At 39.8% G+C, this 19,298-nt stretch overlaps 1 long non-coding RNA gene across 1 annotated transcript; it reads left to right on the top strand.

Annotated features, from left to right (window-relative positions):
• Positions 1-12,079: 12,079 nt before the first annotated feature.
• Positions 12,080-16,052, top strand: LOC121070001. Its single transcript, XR_005819820.1, has 3 exons — positions 12,080-12,203; positions 13,039-13,114; positions 15,344-16,052. It is a non-coding gene; the product is annotated as an uncharacterized LOC121070001 (long non-coding RNA).
• Positions 16,053-19,298: the final 3,246 nt, after the last annotated feature.

Consider the following 19,298-nt stretch of genomic DNA (forward strand, 5'->3'; position numbering starts at 1 on the left):
GCTCTTCCTCACAAAAGCACTTTCTGCAACACCAGGTCTTAATGCAAGAGCAGAGCAGCTCTGTTACTGGTACAGAGATTTCTTTTCATCACCTTTCCACAGAAGCCGTGGGCTTTAGAGAGAAGAGACATTGTACACGTGTAGAACACCGTTCAAAGAAATGTAATTCTCAGTCAAGGGAAAAGGAAATACCTATATATATAGCTGAAGAGGGAGTGCAAAGAAGATGGAGTCAGGCTCTATTTAGTGGTGACCAGTTGCAGGACAAGAGCATCAGTTACTTGCTCATAATCCCTATTTCTTTCCTTCGGATACCAAGGAGCAGACTCTCCTTGGCAGAGTCTCAAAGCTGAGGCCTCTGAGCACACTTCATCAGCACGATGGTCTGATAACAACCCTGAAGCCTCAATGAAATTAGCAGTTCAACAGTCCCAGATTGTTATAGGGCATGAGGCACCTGTATGGTCTCTTTCTCGGCATATTTCAGTCACACACCTAAATCCAGGCTCATGTAATGGCTGTGAGACATCACTCCCACTTGCCTGGTCAGTATTTCTGAGGTTTCTGGTACAGCCTGAGGTGGCAAAATGACAGACGTGCTTTGGATGCTCTTTACCGACCCATTCAGCACAATAAAAATTTTCTTACTTAAGCAAGAGGAAGAGTGGATCTTCATTACTGCAGAAGCTTCTCCAAGCAGGATGGACAAAGCAGGGCCATGGAGTAGCTGCTATGACAAAGCATGTTGTGGCTTCATGCACACAAGGAATTTCAGAAATGCTATAATCTATTAGAGGTGGGCAGGAAGGAGGAAGATCATTCCTTCTGAGATGCCTCTGGTTAACTAGAAATGTATGTTGGAAGGAGTCATCCTAACAGACAGTTTTATGTCTCTTATGTCACTTTTACTGAAGCTTCAAGTCTGGAAGCAATTGGAAATCTCTGATATTTCTATGATCTTGCTGCTAACAGGGTTGTTCATTCAAATGGCAACAGCATGTCAGAGCTTTGAAATGTCTCAGTGATACTCAGCAGCTGAGGCTGAGAAGCAATATTGCCATTATTACATCCATGAGGAAGAAAAGAGAAAGATTTCAGTGACATTTTTGTCACCCTTTAGCAATGCTGTTTATATGCAGCTTAAAACATAGTTTACAATTTCAGTGATATTCAGCCTTTCCTGATCTGATTCACAGTGTTATAAACTTTCTAGAAGACCAGTGGTACACAATGGGTATGAACCAGACCCAACAGATGCCTGTAGTAAAGTCGCACCAGCTTTGACGAAGCCCATGTGAAACTCAAAGCCAAAATAACTGAAATCCTACAAGTTACCATTTACTACACTCCAGGCTGATTTCAAATATATTTTTTTTTTTTAATCAGAGCAGTGGATGTTTTTCTTTGGGATTTTATTTATATATATTTCTAGGTTGTTAGCTAGGTTGTACCCAGAAAACAAAACCAAACCAAAACAACAACAACAAAACAGGCACACAGTTTATTGCTATGCCTATGTTTCAGGGGTAAGGTAAAATGTGTACTGAATGCTATGAATCACATGTAATTATAATTACATAAAATTACATCTAGGAACTACAATGGCAATTTCTTAAAAAATTAACTCAGTGATGGGTGTAAGTCAAGCTAAGGCTTTCTCCTGCCTTTCTCCTGAAAATATACATTTTAAAAATATTCATCTATAATTCTGCAGACACTGATTTTATTGACTATGTGCAATGTTAATCAATTGCTATTAACTAACAGTGCAGCATGTCACATCCAGCACACTATACTTTAAGTGCATAAGCATCAGGTTGGTAATAGCCCAAATCCCTTGCACAGAAAGAGCTTTCTACTGTCCTTTACAATGACTGTTTTGAGACAGTGTTGAGACAGTGATGTCTCCTAATGAAGCCCTAGCTTACTCAGTTTCTCTCTTCCAGGTGCCCACACAGTATATTTCTTTGCATTTGGGGAATCCAGAGAGAAAATTGGCCTTTGTCAGGAAGTCAACAAACAATTTAATTTAAACACAATCTTGTGACCCTGACTTCTGCTTCAGCTCAGAGCCATCTGGCTGAGTTCTTGTGTTTGGCACTCTGGGATGAGTGTCCAGGTTCTCAAGGTAATTCCAAGCTCTGGTTGAGAGGATGCCATTGGGGAGAGGAGTTTGTGTGACCCATGAATGATTCATTTCTCTGAGAGAAGCTGTGAGCTCATAACTCACACCAGAGGCTTTAAAAGCTAAATTACATGTTCAAATAATAACAGTGTTGTTTATAATTAAACTACCTTGCACTTGACTCAGTCAGAAAACAAGAAAGAAATTAAACACACAAAACTTGGAAGATCCTTACCATGTACAAAATATTGACACAACATGATGCCACTAAGTTGGTAAGACTGTTTGTGGTATTTGAGTTTAGTATTAAATACAGATTCAGTACTGGATATGATGAAGCTGATGGACTTTGGAATGTTTTTTATTTCCTGGTTTAGCACCAGAGTCCCAGATCAGGACAAGATATTGTGAGGACACCAGCAAGATGCAACTGAAGTCTTATGAAAGTTTACTACCAAGGCAGAGAACGATTTGACAGAAAAAAAATAAAGTACTACATGTCCCAGTTTATTACCTTATGCAGTTATCTCAGTGACTGGACTATAGTAAGCTGACAACTGTCTCTCCCACTGTAGCCCTTTACAGAGAGTCCCAATAGTCAAAGGGTGGCGGAGATGTAAATTCATCAGTGGAAAAGCTACTCTAATGTTTGAGGAAGGCCCAATATAGCCTTGAAATTTGCTGGTAGACTATTAGACAGTTCATAGTTAAAATACCGTGTGTTTGCCCCCAGTATAGCATCCTGGTTTGGTGAAAACACGTTTCCAAACAGCATTTCATCTGAGTTTCCCATCTTCAAGGTAGTCTCTAAGTGTATCAAGGCAACAGCTAAGTGCAGAATGCTGAAAGCACCACTTCAGCACTGGGGAAAGGAAGAAGAAGAAGTAAAAGGGAAAAATAAAAGAAATGGGGTCATACGGGAGTTAGACCTACAGGGAAAGAGGTCCATGAAAACTTCCTCTAACAAGGACTTGATGCCTGTTAGGCGTTCATTTAGGGTTTGGCAGTGCTGATCATAACAAACTTGGACAAGTTTGGGGGCTAGACTACCACAACTGTAAATGAATTATATGTGGTCACTACAGCGGATAACTGAAGAACTGCAGGACCAGAACTGGGAGCAGGATATAGCTCACAGAGCTTACAGTGTAGCAAAGAGAAAGGAGGGAAAAGGCAGACAAATGGTAATAAAGAAAACCTCTGGAGAATGCTGATGAATGTGGATTGCTACTGCCAATGCTTCACAAGGCTGTGAAATAGAACAACACAAAAGGCAGCCTTGCATATTTTTTTATATAAACAGAAACACCATTTGGTCTATAAATGAGAAGTAGGAATGAAAATCTGTCTTAAAACTGCTTGTGAGAATGGACAGAATAGTTTATTTTATACCAATCTGTCTTTTGTAGTGATGTCTGTAAATACTGGTACTTACATCTTTGAATCCCCATTTATTCTATTCTGGCTTTATTATCTCTCCATCATTATCAACAAATACGGAGTTAGCCAGCTGGAAAAAGTGTATATTCTGAATTATGTTTCTTTCTCAACTGTCATGTGATTATTTACTCAGATAAATAAATTTAAGCTATTCTAGGGCCCATTGGCAATATGCTGGAAAATGACAGTAAATTACACTCTACCTTTTTAAAAATGTTTTGAGATTCATGGAATAAGAGCACCAATAGTAATTCACACTTTTGAGCAACAATACTGGTTATTACAGTACCCATTCTCACACTTTCATCCATGAGTCAGAGCTGCAGCTTGCCACAGCTTTTCCCAATGATCTACAAGGAGAGATGTTATGGGAAAAATGCTTATCTTGTGATTATGTGATATGTGATTTCATAAGTGATTATGAAATGAGTCATATTTTGTCTGTCAGCTCTCTGCCTATCACATTTATTTTACTGCTGACCAAGCAAAGCATAGATATGCTGGTCTGTATCACTTAAAGCTGGTCTGTAATGTTGTTGCTCAGATTAAGTACAGCCTTCAAGGGGATTGCACAGGTACAACCTTGGAAAGTAATATTCCATGATTTAACTGATAATTCTGGTTGCATCTCATTCTGTCTTGGAAACAGGAACTCTTCCTATCTTGTACAAATAAGACAGTAATACTGTAGTCATCAGATATAAACACAGAGAAAAGTTATTGACTACGAAAAATCTGTTTTGAGACAACTGTTTTTTAGTTTAGATGAGTATTAAAGATGTCTCCTATCTGAGATGTTATACATAATTTTTGTTCATTTTTCAGGGACTTCAGAGAGGTTATTGCTTAGACATCAGTATGTGCCTAGATTTGCTTATGAGCAATGAGCTATACCTTTACAAATTGAAAATGAACACTTTTACATACAAAAACCTATTTCCCTATTTATTTCCCTTCTTCTCCTTCTCCTTTTGAAATATATATTTTCCATATATATTCTTATTTTAGATGTATAAAAATAGATGATATATGTAGATACAGTATATATACAGTATAGAGACACTATGTATATAGAGAGACAGGCTATATATATAGACTGCTGGAACAGGCTGCAGTATATGTATTTTTTTTCCTGGGGAAACTGGCTGCCCCTGGCCTAGACAGGTGTACTCTTCTCTGGGTAAAGAACTGGCTGGAGGGCCTTGCCCAGTGCGTAGTGGTTAACGGAGTTAAGTCCAGCTGGCTTCCCGTTACAAGTGCTGTCCCCCAGGGGTGGTACTGGAGCCTATCTTGCTTAATATCTTTATTGATGACCTAGATGAGGGGATTGAGTGTACCCTCAGTAAGTTTGCAGATGACAACAAATTCGGAGGTAGTGTTGATCTGCCTGAAGGTAAGGTGGCCCTTCAGAGGGATCTGGATGGGCCTGCTGGGCTGAGGTGAATGGAATTGGGTTCAACAAGGCCAAGTGCCGCGTCCTGCACTTTGGCCACAATAACCCCATGCAGCGCTATAGGCTTGGGGCAGAATGTCTAGAAGACTGTGAAGAGGAAAGGGACCGGGGAGTGCTGGTCGTTGCTTGTCTGAACATGAGCTGGCAGAGCGTCCGGGTGGCCAAGAAGGTCAACGCAGCCTGGCTTGTATCAGGAACAGTGTAGCCAGCAGGAGCAGGGAGGTGATCCTCCCCCTGTACTGTGCTCTGGTAAGGCCGCACCTTGAGTACTGCGTTCAGTGTCAGTGAAAAAGATCTGAAAAAAGGTCAGAGGAGAAAAAAAAAAAAAAAAAAGCTCACAGTTAATAATTCTACCCTGGAAGAAAAGAGGGGCAAAGATTAATATGACATTGTCTTTGTACATGCTTATGTGTATGAATGGGAAGAGTGATTACATCCCGTAATGAAACTGGACAAAGTTATGCATTTTTACACACAGACAAGAAAAAAAAAAAAGTCTTTCTTATTGAACTACATTTCCTAAGTCAGTAAACTAGTGCATTCGTAAAGCACTAGCAATATTTCTAAAGTTCTAGCAATATTTCTCTATAATTTATTTCATTTCTTTTTATTTTCTCTTATAATATTTATTCTTGCATATTTCTCTGTATATCAGGCAAATCTATGTACTAGGTTTATCTGTTTATTTGCTTATACAGACTTTGAGGAAAGATTCATATCTATCAATACTTCTGAAATCACTATCCAGCCCTGTTGTGAAGGGTAACACTTTCTTGGCTTCAATAAGATGGAAAAAAAATAAATTGTATTTTTGAATTCTCCTTTTATACTGTTTGTACAGTTTCCTGCTTTTCAAATGGCAATGGGTTGAATGTGAATGTCATGAGAAAGAGAATCATAGAATCATTAAGGTTGGAAAAGACCTCCAAGATCATCTGGTCCAACCATCCCCCTACCACCAATATCACCCACTAAACCATGTCCCTAAGCACCACGTCCAACCTTTCCTTAAAAAACCCCAGGGACGGTGACTCCACCACCTCTCTGGACAACCTATTACAATGTCTGACTACTCTTTCTGAGAATAAATGTCTCCTAATTTCCAACCTAGCCCCCCGGCGCAATTTGAGGCCATTCCTTCTATTCCTATCGCTAGTTATCTGTGAGAAGAGGCCGAATCCAGCTCCCCACAACTTTCCTTCAGGTAGTTGCAGAGAGCAATAAGGTCTCCCCTGAGCCTCCTCTTCTCCAGACTAATCACCCCCAGCTCCCTCAGCCGCCCCTCACAGGACTTGTGCTCCAGGCCCTTCACCAACTTTGTAGCCCTTCTCTGGACATGCTCCAGGGCCTCGATGTCCTTCTTGTAGTGAGGGGCCCAAAGCGCCCCTGAACGCAGTGCTCGAGGTGCGGCCTCACCAGAGCAGAGTACAGGGGGACGATCACCTCCCTGCTCCTGCTGGCTGCGCTATTCCTGATACAAGTCAGGATGCCGTTGGCCTTCTTGTCCACCTTGAGCACACTGCTGGCTTCTACCCTCAAGCCCCCTTCTGCTGGGCAGCTTTTCAGACTCTTTTCTCCAAGCCTGTAGCATTGCACGGGCTTGTTGTGCCCAAGTGCAGGCCTGGCACTTGCCCTGCTTGAAAACTGCTGGAATATTTATGTTAATTTTGTTGTACTGGTAAGGAATAGAAACAATAGTTCTGCATCGACTCTTGCAGATCCCCTAGAGATTCTAGTCAGGTTGGTATAAATTAATATATATTTTTTAAACTATATTGTGATTTCAGAGTAAAAAAATTAAGTAAGGTAACTATTTTTACAAAACATACGCACAGAGCTCAAGACCAGGCAGTCACCTCCAGTCCTCCTCCAGTGCTAGATGACTACCAGGAATGGTGATGATTCATTTGTTACCTATTGAGCACAAAGATAGGCTGTACAGAGCTGTACAGAAACCAAGATCTGGATGTGATGCATGTCTCATAGAATAATTACAGTCCATGTCAGAGTGACATAGTTCCTGCTCAATTCATGTTTGACCCTTATTGTCATTCTTGTTGATCTTTCCCAGTCTGGTGTGAATTCAGTATTGTACTAACGAAATGTGAAGAAAATGTCTGAGTTTAATTTGCCCCACTTTTTTTGCATCAGTCACTCTTCTCTCAGCAGCCTATTCATAATCACCGCTAACACAGAAAACAGGCCCACAGCTGTGATGTACCTTTTGAGTCAAGCAGGCTTCGTTCTTACTATATTTTCATTCTCCATTTCCTTCCTGCTCAGCAGAACAAAAGAAAATATTTTCCTCTTTGTTGGTCTGTTTGGAAGAGGTGTTATTTTTCTGCATTTCTCATGGAATATTTCAAAATCCTTTCCCACTGGGTAATGGACCTGAAAACTGCCAGACACCAACTGCACTGCAGAGAAGCACATGTGCAGATACTAAAGTTTAAGCATGCATTTAAGTGTTTTGTAGGATCAGGGCTTGCATCAGCAAGCATTTTACTATACAAATGATCACAAATTCCCCAGAAGAACATTGACTGCTCTTGAGTGGATGTCCTAAACCTGAATTTTCAGAGGAATTGGATTTTATTCACATTGTACGACACATGAAGCAGCCTTAAGTGTTTTCCCAGGTTTCAGAATTTTGCTTCTGTAAGCTAATAGCAAACACTAAAATATAAATAAATAAATAAATAAAAACCCCTCCTTTCTTGAGTTTTGCACTCCATTTTACAGCATCATAGATGTTCACAGCAGAGTGCAGTACTGAAGTCTCTGCTGTGTCAAATGAAATAGGAGAGTCTAACAAGAGAATTGCTCTCAGGACCCCTAAGGAAGAAAAAGTATATAAATATGATAGCTAAAATTAAATGGGTATCCTGTAAGCCATATCTTACTGGCCTATTTAGAGGATACATAGACATAATCAGTCCTTGACTAACAATTTATTAATCCTACAAATAGTATTTATCACCACCTGTCATGTAGCAAGTCAATGTGCTGAGTTTCACCAAACTACCACTTTTTTAAAAAACTGACTACTAAAATATCAGAGCAAAATAAATGTAATTATACCCAAAAGGCCACCTATGAGAAATTAGTTCAATGAATTATCATTCTCTCTGTTTCACTGAGGAAATATATAACTTCTCAGCTTGTCTTACTTTGAGCGTTCCTCACATTTCAAAATGTTTCTTCTGTATGGAAGTCGCATAGTAAAATATCTACTGGAGAAAGAACGGATAATTGTGTTTTAAGAGAGAAATAAAAGAGTAGAAAGAGAGCAAAGATAACCAGTGATAATTCTGTTGAAATGGAATGTGGAAAGTGAATTTTTACTTATCAATGTAATGGACACTCTTTCCCTTGTGAAATAATTTGGAATGCAGCAATGGGTAGTGTTATTTTCTCTCTGTAACTTTAAGGTGTACTTTATTTTGTTTTAATTTTAAATGGTAAGAAATTTCTAATAGTGTTCTATGAAAAACTTTAATACAAACAGAAGTTCATTGCAGGAGCTGCAAACATGAGAATAAAGCACCATAGAATAATCTAGACAAATACAGAGAGGCTGGGAAATTGGAGGCTGATTTGGTCCACAAGTCAAAGATAAAGATATGCCTAGAGCAATCATTTCCTTTTGAATTATGGAAGAACAACAACAGTAATTTTCCACGTTCATGGTCATAGGAGTAGAATCATGTGAAATACTGGGAGGTGAGAATTTTTGTCCTGCATAGACATATTATTTAAATATTGGCATAAAACACTTTGGCTCGAGTGTGCCTGCACATTGTCTCTTTTCCTGCAGGTTCATAAGGATGTTCTTTACAGACCCTGCTGACACCCTGTTGCTAGCCTACACATACACAGAGTTGAAAAGTGAGTAAAATTACTCACCGTAGAGTCTTGACATCCTTGCTGCACTGAGTGCTGAGCAGAACTGGGTTGAATGGCAGAATCTAATAGTCAAGATTTTAGTGGAGCACAGCAACAGTTCATGCTACAGAAACTAATGTTCTGCTAAATACCTGTGAATGATCGCTGCCCAGCCTGAGAAATGGAAAGCATGGAAATATTGATATTCTGTTATCCTGGCAAATATCCTTTTTTTTTTTTTTATAGCAAAATATTTAAATGGGTGCTGTATCACTTTGCTAGACAGTTAGGATCTTGCTCTCTCCACGATATCTAATCTCATACGATATACTAAGAATAATTTTGTTAGAGAAAAAAAAAAAGGGAAGAAAGGATTTACTAACAAAACCTTTAAAATAATTTAGCAAGAACGGCAGTGCTGTATGGATAGGAGTCAGCAAGACAAGAAATTAAATGTTCACAAGTCCTCCCTCCAAGCCAAATGGGTAGATCCCGGAGTGAATCTACACAGTACAGCTTGTATTTCAAATAAGCAGCACAGTGGTGAATAAATACAGTGGATCGAAACAGAGCTGCTGGGTAGTAGATGGACAAAGCTGCCACGAGGCTACCTGCTGTAAATATTAGAAACTTCACTGAACAATCAGCTAATAAAATAGGGCATGGAGGCAAGGAGCAAAGCCTGTTGAAATATGCCAGAATGTATCAGCTCCCTTTTGGCTTTAACAGCCCACTTAAAAACAAACAAAAACAAACATATAGAAATATTTGGAAATTTTATTAAGTAGGTATTATTTTATTATTGTCTCCTTATTGTCACTGCAATTGCTGAGAGCCTACACTGTAATTCTAGGATCTTATCACAAATAAAAATGAGTGATTCTGTGAAACTGGCTCTATAACCTTACTAGTGTAATCACAGGAGATGGAGAGTTTTAGCAATTTGAAATCTATGAAGATGCTTACAGCTTAATGAATTCAATGTTGGAAATGCATACGTCCATAACAGAAAATTAAAACAAACAAACAAACAAAACCTATTTTGAAGACTCCATCATGGCCCACATTTTCAGTTCACAGTCCCAATATCTCTAATACCAAGTTTAAGTTGTGTTCTACATCATTTGTAAACGTCACATTTTCTGGAGATTCTTGCATCACTCTTAAAAGAGGCTGAAATAGTTTTTTAAAATATCTTCCATCAAGTGGATATTAACTTGGCTCTATATTAATCCACTGTGTACCAGTTGTCATATGGCTAAGGAATCTTCAAATGCCTCAGAGGAACAGTTTTGTAACCTTAAACTAAAGCCTAGCTATACACATTTCAAAAACGTGCTACAGCAGTGCCGTGGAGCCAATCCAGAGGCATTCTCCAAGATTGTTTTTTATGAAGGTACTTGCAGCAGCTCTGTAGGCTGAGCCCTCAGAGACACTATCAACAAAGCACATAAGCACCAGAGAGCAAAGCCTGATCTTTCCAGTCTAGTCTTTCCCACTGCTATTCTATTTTTTTAATTCATCATCAAAAGTTCATTGTCAACTCCTGTCTTCTCTGCAAGTGGTTACCAAGAGGGTGCTCCTTATTAGGAACTGGAAACAGTCTCTCACCTAAGAGAGTTTAACTCAGAGAAAATAAGAACAAACAGTAAAAAAAATGCTGTTTGAAATGCTATGAGAACACTCGGACAACAGGAGAGCAGCTGAGATTAATGATGCTCCTTTTGCTTCCTTGAACCATTTCTTAGAGGCTCCAGTCTTTTACTGACTTCAGGAAAGAATGCATATACACATAGCAAGGAGAAGTGTGTTGTGGTATAGCTTTGTCCTCTCTTCCTGCATTAATGGGACAGCTTGTCCTGACTTGCACCCAAAGCTGACTGAGAGTGCAAAAAAAAAGAGTTTTGAAAACTTATCCAAAAATTCTTTTTCTTCTTTTTTCAACTGCTCACATAATTATGTAAATAGGCAAAACAAAACCGGCCAAACAGAACAGAACAAATCTTTAAAATCTTGACTTAAATGTTTAAATACTGGTGTTCTGTTTGGCTCTGCAAGGCAATTTCTGACCACCATGACCATGGCAGTCATAAAACTGTTGATATCCTGATCCTAGGATGCCTTCTGCTCTGTTCCTGACAAATCCCCTTTAGCCTTCATCCTGTGTTCAGGGCTACATGTATGTATTTTCAGCAAACATATCTGCACATTTTTAAAATCTGTTTTCCTCTGCTCCCTGGATAGCACTCGTATAACCTGGCACCTCCACATTCTCTGTTTGGGTGAGCATAGCTCCAGCTGAGGTACCTCGTACACCTTTTACTTCCTAGCACAGTTCAGCAGGTGATCTTTACTTGTACAGTGAGAAGAGCAACTACCACACAGTATGCAAAAGCTCTGGTGTCTTAGAGAGAAGAAAATGTATTAGGAAAAGCAAGGGAATTCTCTGAAACCTCAGCTACTCAGTCAAGAGCATTAGCTCATTTTGATCTGATAATAACTAAGTAAGGTAAGGAGGCCTTGTAATTACAGTAAAAGAAGCACAGAAAAAAAAAAAAAAGAGAGAGAGAGAGAACAAAAACAAAATAAACCTGTTCCCTGTTAATCTTATAGTCTCCCACTTGTTGGCATTTTAGCTCCCACCTTCCCATCAAATCCCTTCCTATCAAATTACTGACCACTTTAGGTCAGCCTTTCAGAGGTGCTAAATAGAGCTCTCCATTTTCACTTAAGCCTTTCAACTTGCCAAGAAGGTCAACCACCCAATTAGTAAAATGATTATTGGTGCCCAGGTGCATTAATAAAGCCTTCTCTGAGACACATACTAGAGCTGCTATTCTACAGGTTAAGGGAAGCTGTGATGGCTAGACCAAAGTTCTTGTATGGCTCAAACCTCTGCAGTGTAAATACTTTGGGAATACCTGACAGACTGCAACTTACTTCAGATCTTCTTGGGTAAATAGCCTGAAGCCTTTCATTCTCACTGTGTTTGTCATTTCAACATAAATCACGGAACTGGTTTATAAAGACAACCTAATTAACTGGGTTCCAGTCAAGGCTGCAGCAACTTCTGATTGTGTTAAGTGGATAGGGTTTCCAGGTGTATAGTGCTACTGAGTGAGTCTTTGTGTTGATAAAGGTACCCCCTGGCTCCTCCCTGTGCTGCCAGGACTGTGAGAAGATGGATTGAGGGCTGGAGTGGTAATCTGGATTCACCTTGTTACCAGAGCACTGTATGAAGATGCCTTTTGAGGTATCTCTGTGTATGTTGAGAGTTAATGACAAGACCACCATCTACAGGTAAGTGAAGATACTGGCCCCATCTTAGGTATTGTAGTATGTCTTCCACCCTTTTCCTGTCTTCTGATCTGTTTAGATCCATTTGAACTGGCAACCAGCAGAAGCTGGGATCCTATGCTGGGCCTCTGCTCCCTACTATCATCTTCTGTTTGCTAGAAGGCTGGACATGGCACAGCAACTCACCGTTTAAACTGTGTGTGGAGGAGTAATAATTAATGGATTTGGATTATTTTCTTCTTTAAAGACTTGGCTGTGAAACAAGAATTACTGTACACAGAAATGACAGGCACACACTCAGAACAAAAGAGACAGCTGGGAAACAATTTTATAAAATTTTAAATGAGAGAGAAGCAGTGACTTTGAGGACCCCACAGGTGCATGAAACCTGACTGTAGCCCATCCTTTCTTTTAGGAGACTACTCAGCTGCAGCATTTAGATTTTATTTTTTTTTCCCCAGAGATCTGGATGCAGTGATGCAGTGCAATTTAATCACAGGGAAAAGATCTCTGTGCAGTGGGCTATGCTAGCTGTTTTCCCTGCTGCAAGCACAAAATCCCACTTATAGGCCAACACTTCTACATTTTGGTTCATCTAGTTTGATTCCTATAGCCAGTTTATGTCCTCTGTGGAAACCTGGGAATTCTCAGCACCTTTGAACATCAGGCTACCCTAATTTCCCTGTCTTCAAGTGCTTAACCAGAACTGCTTGAGCAGGCCCAGGGTTTCCTAGAACTTCCCTGAGCTTAGAGAAAGCTAGAAAACTTAAAAGGGGGAGGAAATCTTCAGTATTTAAAGATTCTGCAAGTGTTGTTGTCCTACACCTCGCAATTTTAGCGGGTTATCCCTCTAAAGAATTACCAGGAAGAAGAGCCCGCTATCCCCCTTCTGTATGGCAGCGCACAGGAAAAATGTGAGTATCCACTACTTGCCTGTCTTGGTTGCATTTTGTTTGGATATGAAGGTTTCAGGAGGGATGCACAGTAGATAGAATCACACTTCTTTGGCTCATGTGTTGCTTTTACTTTATCTGCTGCTGCAATTGACTTTCCATGAAGAGATGTCATAGACAATAATGTTTTTGACTCTGTCTCATAGGACATCTTCCATAGCTGGCTAGGGAAAGTACCACAGAACATAAATAGTGGTTGGGAAATGATGCATAGGAGAATACTTACCAGTGGGTTTGGCACTGAAACGCTGTACCAAGCAGGATGCTGCCAGGGTATGTCTTAGGTCTGGTTCTTGTCTGTATTTTCTGTTAAAAAGGCAATATGTCAGATTTTCAAATGAAAGAAATCTGAAAATATGTGCAAATAGAGGATATCATTAGCTGGTCAAAATTATCTTGACAAATTGGCATAATGGCCTGGAAAAACAGGATGTAATTCAACAACAACACCAAAAAAAAAATGTAACTATTATTCCTGTTTAGTCAGGAATTATCACTACCGTATAGCAAGATGGCACTGGGTATAGCTGGTTTGGTAGCACTTTTGTTATGCTGAAGTTTAAAACCTACTTGCAATGAAGTAGTGTTCAACCTTACTCATGACTAGCAATATTTGAACCCTTCATCAGGGAGTGTAGTGATAGGACAAGGGTTAATGGCTTTAAACTAAAAACGGGTAATTTTAGATTAAATAACAAAGCCTTCACTCAGAGGGTGGTGAGGCACTGGCACAGGTTGCCCAGAGAAGCTGTGGATGCCCCATCCCTGGAAGTGTTCAAGACCAGGTTGGATGGGGCATTGGGGGCAACCTGATATTGTGGAAGGTGTCCCTGCCCATGGCAGAGGGGTTGGGTATAGAGGATCTTTAACATCCCTTCCAACCTAAATAATTCTGTGATGATTCTATGACCCTGTAATTCTATATAGAGCAATATAATAACTGGAGCATGGGGCCAGTTTTACATGAAGCATTGCAAGACAGATGAGGACCACCAGAGGTGGTGGCATAACCACAGTTAAGATTTTTAAGTACTGGCTTTTAAATGTCTATCACGGTAACATCAGTACAGCTGTTCCTGACTTGAGGCTGGAGATGGGCTGGCTCTTTCAGCCCAGATTTTCTTTGCTTCCATGCCACCTATTAGCATCAAGAGAAAGGGTCAGGTAGTATACAGCTAGAAGAGGTCTGTCTGTTTTTCTCCAAGGTGGCTTAGTGGGGCTATAGCTGACACAGATGTATGGCTTTAGCTCTGGGCTGAATTCCAGCTCATTAGCTCTCCTGAAGACTAAATTTCTGCCCAGGCTACAGGCACTGTAACCCATAGACAGTAGTGAAAGCCACACAAAGCACAAACAAGGGCAAAAGATAGACCTGCTGCTTTAGTCCCACCTATAGCATTTGTTACCCATAATATTGCAAAGAACGTGTTCATGTTAGAAGACAAAGAGGAATACAGTCAATTTAGCAGCTAAAACACAAATGCTCCTAATCCTATCTCTAAGGCACCTGCTGCTAGCAGCAGTTGCAGGAGCTGCAGCTAGGATTTAAAGTTGGATGAAACATTTAAAGGAATTAAGCCATTTATATACCAAAATTTGTATTACTAAAATATCCCTAGGGATATTTCAAAGGCATAGATAACTGCAATTAAGGCAAACTAAATAAAAATCAGGGTTTGGCTTTTTTTTTTTCTTTGACTGAAGGATGCTGGGCTTGAGAGGACAGACTACAAAATCCTGTACTGGATTTTTCAAGGGTATTTTCAAGGGTGCTCAAGCCTCCAGAATGTGCATATCATTAATCAAGGAATATTTTCTGAAATGGCTAAGTAAACTAGGAACCAGCCTTCTGCTGGCTTTCACTAGCATCCATGTTTACACATCGATTTGTGAGCAGAAACAAAAAACAAGAGCTATATAGGAAAGAGAAGGCAAATGTAAGAGAGGTGGTGATACAAAGTGAGGAGGGAAATGCTTGACTTCACTTCTCTGGCTGGTATTAATTTACACTTGGAATTATCTGCTTCTGTGAACTATGACTCGTAATTCAATCTTGTATGGCAGATGGGGCTCTGGGAGGCAGTAATACTGAAGGACACATAAGGCTAATTGTGGATAAATTAGATAACTTTGCTTGCTGTGGGGAATGCAGCAGACTATTTCTTTTTTTTTTTTTTTTGCTTCACACAGTGGTTTGCCATCATACAGCAAGAACATAAAGAGACAACAGGCAAAAACTGGTATTCCTGAGTAAGAGGTGAATCTCGCTTGGCATCTGATCTGAACCTCACAACTAAAATATCAAAGTGATCAGCATTCTTTAGTATTTTTATCCTCCTTTTGAGACTGGATACTTTTTCCCTGTCTTACAGAACTGTGTTACAGCAAAATTAAGACACCTCTCACATTTACTAGACCGGAGCCTGCTGTAGATTTACATTATCGTACTGTCCTAACAACTTTGTGGACTGCGTATATGCACTCTAATTAAAGCCTTTGAACCTCCTTCTGCATGGAATTACTTAGGCATCCCTGAAAGCTACAATTCTGTAGACAACCATATCCCCATGGAGACAGAAATAAATTTTTTTACACCACTGAACCATCACAGCTCTGCTATGCTTTTACAAAGCAATACTTTGAATTTGCAGACCAGGAATGCTATGCATTTTTCTCACAAATGGCAACATCATTGGAAAGGGCCTTTATTGACAACATCAACATGTTCTTTCTATGAGAACCATGACCTTCAAATACACTTCCAGCAGTAGTATTAGAATGGACGATAGCTTCTGATTTATCATTGCTGGAGAAAATTCTCAACTGTATTTTCACAGTCAGCTCACCATAAATCCTAGTTGTGTTCATCCCCCTGCAAAGTAACTGGAGCAGAAGCTGTCACACAGATTTTCTATTTTATAGTGACACCTGCAGTGTTAAGGGGAAAATACCACTAGGAAGAGCAGTGCTCTTTGGTTGCTTGGTGCTAGGACTCATGCTCTGATAACTTTGAGGGCAGCATACACATGGTCAGTCTTGAAAGACGGTTTCCAAAGAGCACTGGTCCACCACAAGTCATACAGTTCTGTTATAGGTTTGATTATGAGCAAGCAGTGCTTGCTCAGTGCTACTAAGTAAGCCAGAATTTATCCTCTCTGCTCCACACAGTAAGGTGAAATCATATCTCATTTTGAAGCAGTGGTAGTTTACAAGGCTTCCTTGGGTTTCACTCTTTAGACCTTTAATTATGAATATATGTGATTCCTGTGTCTTTAAACAAGGTAGTGTTTGAAAGGTAGCTGTTGAAAATAAGCAGCTATTGAAAACCTGAAGTATAGTCCCTTCTGTGTGTTGGGGAATACAAATTCAGGGATTGACTTCATTGTCTACATCCCAGGCATGAGTTACTGAGAACTCCACACAATGTTATTTTTATAGCTCTAGTGATGTTTCTGAAAGTCTACAAATTTTAAAAAAAAATGACCATTCTGTCTTTTCATTTTGCTTGTTTTTTTTTTTCCTAGCCAAATTCAACCCTCACCTCAAACACAGGTGCTGGCAATCCTTATCATAAAGAAAAACTAAGACAATTTTTTCCTGGAAGGAGAGATTTATTGTTAAGTTGATGACAAAATCTTCAACACAGGCAAGCATGGTTCAGAGTAAGTTTTTGTATTGTCCCCCAGCTGTAACTGTGCTATTCAGGTTGCAACTGCTGAGGTGCTGTGAATGTGTAATCTCATAAAATAAGCTGTTGAGGAAAGGGAATGCTTCATGAAAGAGGATCTGTGAACAACGCCTCTTGCACATTTGAAGGAGTGGGGCATTAAATATAGTTTCCAGAAGGAGCTGATGGCTATGTTTCATGCTTGTTACAATTCATTCCCAAAGATTCAAGATCTGTCTTCTACTTTCCCTGCTTAGATACGTCATAATGAGCTTTTTGTGTACAGAAGTAGAATTTTATGGGAGTGTATATTGGAACAGCAATGACAACCATTTTTTTTACCTTGTATTCCTCTTGGAAGTGGAAGAATGAGACAAGATCTTAAAAGAAAAGGACTAGATCAAATCTTGCGTAGCTAAAATACATATATTTTCCTCCTGTGCTACAGACCTTCATTTCTCACTGCTTCCATCCTCACATTTCTGAGGGGAGGTTGATTTATGGCACCTGGATGTGGCTCAGGTGAAACACTCTGCAATCTGTGGGCAGCAGAAGTTCTGCCCTCATCTCTGTGACTGCACCAGAGCCTTGGGAAAGTCAGAGGTTTTTGTGTGAGCACAAATATTTACAGGCACGCCAGCAAATTCTTTACCCAGTTATTTTATTTAAATTATTTTAAGAGTCTTTGCTTTCCTCCTTTTTCTTCTCTGATCACCTCTATGCAACGGTCCAGCCAAGCCCCCTATGTGCAATGATGTTCATGACAGGACAGCTTCACTCTTCCTAGTTGTCTGCAAAGGATCTACATGTCATACTAATTTATCATCTGCTAAAAAACTAATGACATGAATGCAAAGGGAACACATGTAAAAGAACAACAAGGTGACTCTGTTAAAAAGATATATACTCTTTGTGGTAGAAGTTGGATTGCTTCAACTGAAAACTTGTGTTAGGGAAGCTAAGCCTGTTCTTCTCAGCCAGAACAAATTCCGTCCCATTTCTCTTTTCTCATCCCTCTACACATTGTTAGTATTCAGCCAGAGTGTGTAGAGGGAAGGGGGTTTGAAGCAGTGACTGAACAATGACTGGGGGAGAGGGAGGAGTATATGAATTATATTTTAGCCATGTTATTTGTCTTAAACAGTAGACGTGCATAAGAGGAAATATGGGTATCCCTTCACTAGAGGGAGACAGAGCAGTGCATGAAGACAATTGAAATAGATATATGAAAATCCTAATGTCCTTTGGAGAGACCAGGGCATCAAAAAGAGATATTCTAGGCTAGAAAACACAATTTACATTATGAAGTTGCCCAAATTTCTCTAGAGGCGTGCTCTTGTTCTGTGATCACTCTTCATGTTGTTGTTGTTATCATTCCTCCCCATGATTTTCTTTCATCAGACAAGTCACAAAGCAGGAAAGACTTTCATATCAGCCAAAGGAAGCTTGACCAACAGGATAGGGTCATGGATGAGGATTTGAGAAGCTTGTCACTGTTCCTAGCTTTAGTGGTAATACATTTCATTGCACTGAGTAATGTTATTTCTGCTGCTTGCCCCACCTTTTATCTCCAGTGCCTGTTTAGCCTCAAAACCCTCAGGTTCAATGATGCTTTGCATGCTTGTACAGCACGCAGTAGGTTGGTGCCCTTATCTCAGTCTGGGCTTCTAGGTGCAGACAAATGATTAGCAAGAATAATAATCATCTAAAAGTAATGACTTTTGCTGCTATTGCTCATTTTTCTTGTGAAATCTGGACCTGTTCTATAATATTCATTTTGGTATTTAACTTTTAGAGGCACCGTGCCTAAGTGACTACCTAAACCAACTGAAAAGCAAGTGTGAGAACAATTTTTCCATGTTACCTTGGTTCTTCCATTTTCAGCCTCTAAGAACAGAGCAGATGTTTTCAATACCCGAAGCCAATGTTTAAATCTTCCAGTAAAGCCCATTTAAACTTCCAGTGAGGACTGTCAAGTGACAAATGAAGCTTTAAATTCTTTTTTATTTTGCCTGCACCAACTCTCCTCACCTCACCATCATCTAGAGCTTGCAGCTGGTGTCTTTTGATAAATTCTCAGAAACCAGAGTAAAGCTTACCAAGTGGCTTCCCAAACACATGTTGAATGAAATGATAATGGCCTATTTCTCGTAGCAATAACACTTCATTTGAACTTTTTTTTCTTTTAAACTTGATTCCACACGGAGTGAGGTGACAGCTCAAATAACAAACACTGCACTCTGATAGTCACTTGGTAACAGTCACCTCCTGTCTGACTTTTTTTTTTTCTGGGAGCCAAACAACACAGAGCAGTGCTCTGCAGATCAGTGGGGAGAGAATCAGGAGCAGAGGGCATTTAATGTGGAGGCAAATCATGAAGGGGACAGGCTGTAGAAGGGTTATCTGACTATTTCTAGCTGGTGGGAATGCTACATGTGACAAAGCAAAATTGATGAAGCCCTTGTTTTTTGTTGTTTC

Source organism: Cygnus olor, chromosome 4, assembly GCF_009769625.2.
Source record: "Cygnus olor isolate bCygOlo1 chromosome 4, bCygOlo1.pri.v2, whole genome shotgun sequence".
In the NCBI taxonomy this organism is placed as follows: domain Eukaryota; kingdom Metazoa; phylum Chordata; class Aves; order Anseriformes; family Anatidae; genus Cygnus; species Cygnus olor.